General features: G+C 37.1%; 2 long non-coding RNA genes across 3 annotated transcripts in view; one reads left to right on the top strand and one right to left on the bottom strand.

The window, feature by feature from the left end:
- LOC143247731 (uncharacterized) overlaps positions 1 to 6000 on the bottom strand; it is a 49685-nt gene that overhangs the window by 7098 nt on the left and 36587 nt on the right. Inside the window, exon 2 of the long non-coding RNA XR_013026684.1 lies at positions 555 to 709. This is a non-coding gene — a long non-coding RNA (uncharacterized LOC143247731). The remainder of the gene's footprint in view (positions 1 to 554; positions 710 to 6000) is intronic.
- The window catches only part of LOC143247728 (uncharacterized), a 194858-nt gene that overhangs the window by 156528 nt on the left and 32330 nt on the right, over positions 1 to 6000 (top strand). The window lies entirely within an intron of this gene.

Raw genomic sequence — 6000 nt, 5'->3', positions numbered from 1 at the left:
TGTTTCTGTAACAAGTTGAAGAAAGCTGTTACAGTGACGTGTGTTTCTGTAACAAGTTGAAGAAAGCTGTTACAGTGACGTGTGTTTCTGTAACAAGTAGAAGAAAGCTGTTACAGTGACGCGTGTTTCTGTAACAGTAGAAGAAAACTGTTACAGTGACGTGTGTTTCTGTAACAAGTTAGAAGAAAGCTGTTACAGTGACGCGTGTTTCTGTGACAGTAGAAGAAAACTGTTACAGTGACGCGTGTTTCTGTACCAAGTTGAAGAAAGCTGTTACAGTGATGTACGTTTGTGTAACAGTAGAAGAAAGCTGTTACTGTGATGTACGTTTGTGTAACAGTAGAAGAAAGCTGTTACTGTGGTGTACGTTTCTGTAACAGTAGAAGAAAGCTGTTACTGTGGTGTACGTTTGTGTAACAGTAGAAGAAAGCTGTTACTGTGGTGTATGTTTCTGTAACAGTAGAAGAAAGCTGTTACTGTGATGTACGTTTGTGTAACAGTAGAAAACTATTATTGATCTGTATTGCTGTAACATTTATAGAAGGCCAACTCACGGAGTCCAGAGATAAGAAGTTTGACCGTATGAGGTTTCCCCATGATGGTGAAGCCAGGTCTCACGATGTGTTGAGGAAGTTCTTGGTAAACTGCGAAGTTTCTGACGGGATTAGAAGAGATTGGGAGCAGAGTTTTTGTTGTTTTGGTAGAGTCACTGTTCAAACAAAATGGAGAGATAAATATAATTGACTGAGATGTGTCATACACAGAGCGTCACCTGGATGTTCACACTTTGATTTTATTTTCTATTACTCCCACATAAACATTTTAAGTCACGCTGTAAACAGAGATTATTGTGTGTGACACTTTAATCATACGTTTCTCAAAAAAATTAAAACCCACAATGGATTTTCATTATTTCGTGCAACATTAAGTTCACTGAGTTATATCCTATCAGAAGCGGTGTAACAAATCGTCCAATTGTAACGTTCAATCAGAAGCAGTGTAGCACATGATGCAGTAGTAACATCCAATCAGAAGCCGTGTAGCACATGATGCAGTAGTAACATCCAATCAGAAGCCGTGTACCACATAATGCAGTAGTAACATCCAATCAGCATCAGTAGGTGCGAGGTTAAAATGGATTTTGAATATTATTATTTACATTCTCAGATTTTGAATGGGTTTGTTTGTTTGTTTTTGAATTTCGCACAAAGCTACTCAAGGGCTATCTGTGCTTTGAATGGGTTGATAATATAAGTTCTAACTCTAGGCAAGTGTCGAATATTGTTACAAAAATTAGTCAATTTGAAATAATATATAACGTGTGTTGTTCTGATTTTATAATTAATCGCAAAATGAGTATTTGACGTCATAACGACAATTAAAAAAAAAAAACGACCACGTCTTAGGCTTACACTATAAATGTTTTCTCTAATGAGAAATTAAGCCAGGACTAGGAATATTCCTTAAGAGATGTTGAACAAAGTTAGAATGGTGAGATGCCTTCCTAGACTCAAATATTCGTTGCAACAATATAGAACCAAGGAGGAAAAAAAAATCCTTCTTCAACATTTACATTCATCACGTTAAAAACAAAGAACATCTAAAATGTTCGCAGGTAATGGTAATATTCAAATTATATGTACAACACGAAATATGTTTACATTTACTTCATTAATCAGTAAAACCGTGACATAATGTGTCAGAACCAATATCTTTATCAATCGTAATTTAACAAATAATTTTATAACTCAGTTTAAACAAAAATGTTTAATTTGTTCATGAAGATGTCGATTGTTGTTTAATATAGAACATTTACTTTGTTACCGATATAACTGGTTAAATACAAAGTTCTGTTCATAAACGTATGTATTGTTATTATTCAATGTCAGGACGTAGCCAAGTGGTTAGCGAGCTGGGCTGCGGGTGGAAAGGTCCAAATTTCGCGCCGCATTGCAACTGAACCAACTTCGCACTTTCAATGGTGCATGCGTTATAAGAGTAATAGTAAATTGGTTAGTTGAAATAGCCAATAAACTCTGAAATGTCTACCTTAGGTTAAGCCTTAAGGCGTCCGTATTTCGCGTGAGCAGTTTCTATTTTAAATACATGTAACTAATTAAGAATTATGCTATGAAATTAACGAGATGCGTTAGTTCGTGCGAATCTGCGAATTTCATTATTTAATGACGCAATGAGACATTTTCCAAATGTTATTTTTACATCTGTTTGTTTGTTTGTAATTAAGCACAAAGCGACACAATTTTCTAGCGTTGTAAGTACGGAGACACGCCGCTGTGTCACTGGGTGAGAGCATTGCGCGACTAAGTGCTATAACTTTGCAGTTTTAAAATATCTGTTTTTTGTGTTTCAATCAATATGCCAAAAAAGAGATACGAGGTCAGTTTCCAAGATAAAAAAATTCACCTTTTCAATTTACGCTGATATGTGATGAACTTTTGGTGTGAATTTCGCGCAAAGCTACACCAGGGCTATCTGCGCTAGCCGTCCCTAATTTAGCAGTGTAAGACTAGAGGAAAGACAACTAGTCATCATCACCCACCGCCAACTCTTGGGCTACTCTTTTACCAACGAATAGTGGGATTGACCGTCACATTATAACACCCCCACGGCTAAAAGGACGAGCATATTTCTTGCGACGGGGATTCGAACCCGCGGCCCTAAGATTACGAGTCGAACGCCTTAACCCACCCGGCCATGCCGGGCCTATGATGAACTTTATAGGACAGTTCACGTCCCCTTCTTCTGTAGTTTAGTATGGAAAATACAAAAAAAAAAAATTACAAAATGAAGATGGCTTTCAGCTTTATAATAACGTACATCTTATGTAGCAACGTTACACTTTTCACATCAGTTACAGTTTGTATAACACTAGCTAACAATCTTTACATGAATCTAAATGTGTTGAAACAGAACTCGCGTTTGCCAGAAAGTTGGCAAACCGGATTGATTATTCGTGGATTGGATGAGCCTCGGGCTAACAACATTTCACGGGTACGAGTTAGCCAACATTTATGTCCACGGTATCCTCAGGTGATGAGTTGTTTGTGTTCATATGATAATTAATATTTTCATAACTTCGTACAAACACCGATAATATTGTTCCGTCTACGTCTCTCGTGCGTATTTATTAATCATAGTACCAGGTTATAATAAAGATTATAATTCGAGCGACTAGTTAACCCTAAACGAAATTTTCGACATGCACAACTGTAACGAAATGGAAGACATTTCTCATTATTTAAATAACCGAAGATAAAAGCTAGAATCAATACACGATTCTCATTGGTCGAACTGTATGATAACAGACACAAGAGCTTCCAGCAAGTAAGTTTGCTTGTTTGTGGATTTCGCGCAAAGCTTCACGAGGGCAATCTGGGCTAGCCGTCCCTAATTTAACAGTGTAAGGCAAGAGGAAACGCAGCTAGTTTTCACCACCCACCGCCAACTCTTGAGCTACCCTTTTACCAACGAATAGCGGAATTGACCGTAATATTACACCGCCCCTACGGCTGAAAGGGCGAGCATGTTTGGTGTGACGGGGATTCGAACTCGGGACCCTCAGATATTGACCAGGTGGCTAAGATCGAGCCCAGATAGAGAATTACATAAAAACACTAACAGACTTAAAACATTACACCAAGTTATTGTACTAGAAAACAAACGTGTGAATATATTGACAACATATGATACAACCGTATGAGGACAACATAAGACAGTGACTGAAAGTGTACCTCCTAACTGTTACAATGTATATGATCACACTGTTACAACCGCTGCTTCGTTGTTACCAGCCAAAACAAACAATTATTTCAGGTTTTACCTTGATTTTAGCGATTACCATATAGGAAAAAAAAAAAAGGCTTTTCGAGAAATACATAAAAGTAAAATTACTACTGTGGTCGAGCCATTATTCATAACTTAACATAGAACATTTTGAGTTCTTTCTGTCTTTCTAAGCTTTCAGTCTACGAAAACTCGTAATAAAACTCGGCTTTGTCTGTTATAGGAACGTGATGGAAGACCAAACGCTCGCCTAAGGCTTTCATCGATTTGTCTACACGTTCACGAAGGTTTCCTTATTATTGTTTGATAGACTTGTGTTCGCTACTTCACTCATCGGTTTTAAAAAAATCAAAACAGACAAACACGCGATTTAATTTTGATTGTATTACCGATTCATTAGTAAACCATTTCGAACATACAATATAAGATTCCAGTAAGTTATAAATATTTGCAAAAAAAAACAAAAACAACACGACAACAAACACTTGTCCGATGATAAACGAATTTTTCTTTGTTTATTAAGCCTTTTGTTGTTTGTTTTCGTTGAACTGACATGATAAAACATCAAGTCAATCATTCTAGATTCATAATAATAAAACTGTTCATTCTTCGCACCTTTATTTCAACTACATCAAACGATACCTGTTTTGTGACTGAATACAATCGGGGATTGGGCGTGTGTTTTAATAGCAGCTCGCTTTGTTTTTGTGAGAGGAAAACAAAAAATAGATGTATAGAGTTCTACCATTTTTTCAGATTCAAATTAATTGTTCGATGGTTGAATACATAACAATAAATATTTATCTTGAAACAATGGAGGAAAGACTAGTACAGTTTCACTGCTCACTGTAGTTTTTGGCTAACCCTGTACATAGATGATTAGTTTAACTAACAGCTGTGTTAATGTATTAACACAGTGTGAAATGACAGATTCTGGTGCATGGAGAAGTTATACGCCTATACTCTTCAAAAAACCAGCCAGGAATTGCCAGGTGGGTTGAGACGTTCGACTCGTAATGTGAGAGTTGCGGGTTCAAATTTGCGTCACACCAAACATACTCGCTCTACCAGCCGTGGGGTCATCATAATGTGACGGTTAATCCCACTATTCGTTGATAAAAGAGTAGCCCAAGAGTTGGCGGTGGGTAGTGATGACTAGCTGCCTTCCCTCTAGTTTTACACTGCTGAATTAGGGACGGCTAGCGCAGATAGCCCTCGTGTAGCTTTGCGCGAAATTCAAAAACCAAAACACTTCATATGCAAAAACATTGTTCACTTTCACCCTTAGGTATATAATCTAGAACGTGCACGGTCACGTGCGACATAAATTGGTGTTTGTCATTAAATAAGTTTTTAAAAGATATTTAATCAGAATTTTGAACCGTTCTTTATATTAAAAATATACTTTATTATTTTTTGCACATTCACATCTTGTGCGATTCAATAACTAAAATAATTTTTAACAGCAGTTTTAGCTTATTTTTTGTTGACAGCAACGCATCCTTTCTCTCATAAATTTCCAAACACGTGCACAGTCTAAAACTTCTTGTATTATTATTGTAACTTACAGTTGCCATAGTAATCGAGACCTCGCGAAGAATCTATTTCATATGGAGAAGCTCACGTGAACAACATTTATTTATAGTACGTCTGAATCCTTGAATGTTCTACAAAGATTATAATGGCCAAAAGGTGAGTTATTCCAAATCTCTGACACACACTAAGCCGTAAAACATGCTCGCCCATTAAGCCGTGTGTACGTTATTATGTCAAAGTCAATCCCACTATTCGTTGGTAAAAGAGCAACCCAAGAGTTGGCGGTGGGTGGTCATGACTAGCTGCCTTCTCTCTAGTCTTACACTGCAAAATTAGGGCAAGCATGTCTGGTGTGATGGGGATTCTAACCCGCCACCCTCAGATTACGAGTGGAAGGCCTTCACTCAGCCGGGCCATGCTGGGCCGTTGTTCTCTGCTTATCAGTAAGTGTTAATACCCATATCAGCCGTTACGAGGTACATTTTTTTTTAATTATTTCAAGTGGGTTTCTTGTCACAAAGGGAAAACGTCTTTTGCTTAGATAATTTCATTCGATTTTTAGTTCAACTTAAAAGGTCTGAATAACTGGCTATGGGTTTCTATTTAATTTTTTCTAAAGCACAGCATATAATATATATTTATTAATATTTTGAAAACGAG

Source organism: Tachypleus tridentatus, chromosome 3 (assembly GCF_004210375.1).
Source record: "Tachypleus tridentatus isolate NWPU-2018 chromosome 3, ASM421037v1, whole genome shotgun sequence".
In the NCBI taxonomy this organism is placed as follows: domain Eukaryota; kingdom Metazoa; phylum Arthropoda; class Merostomata; order Xiphosura; family Limulidae; genus Tachypleus; species Tachypleus tridentatus.
Note: the sequence above shows the minus strand (reverse complement) of the source record. Positions and strands in the feature narration are given on the sequence as shown.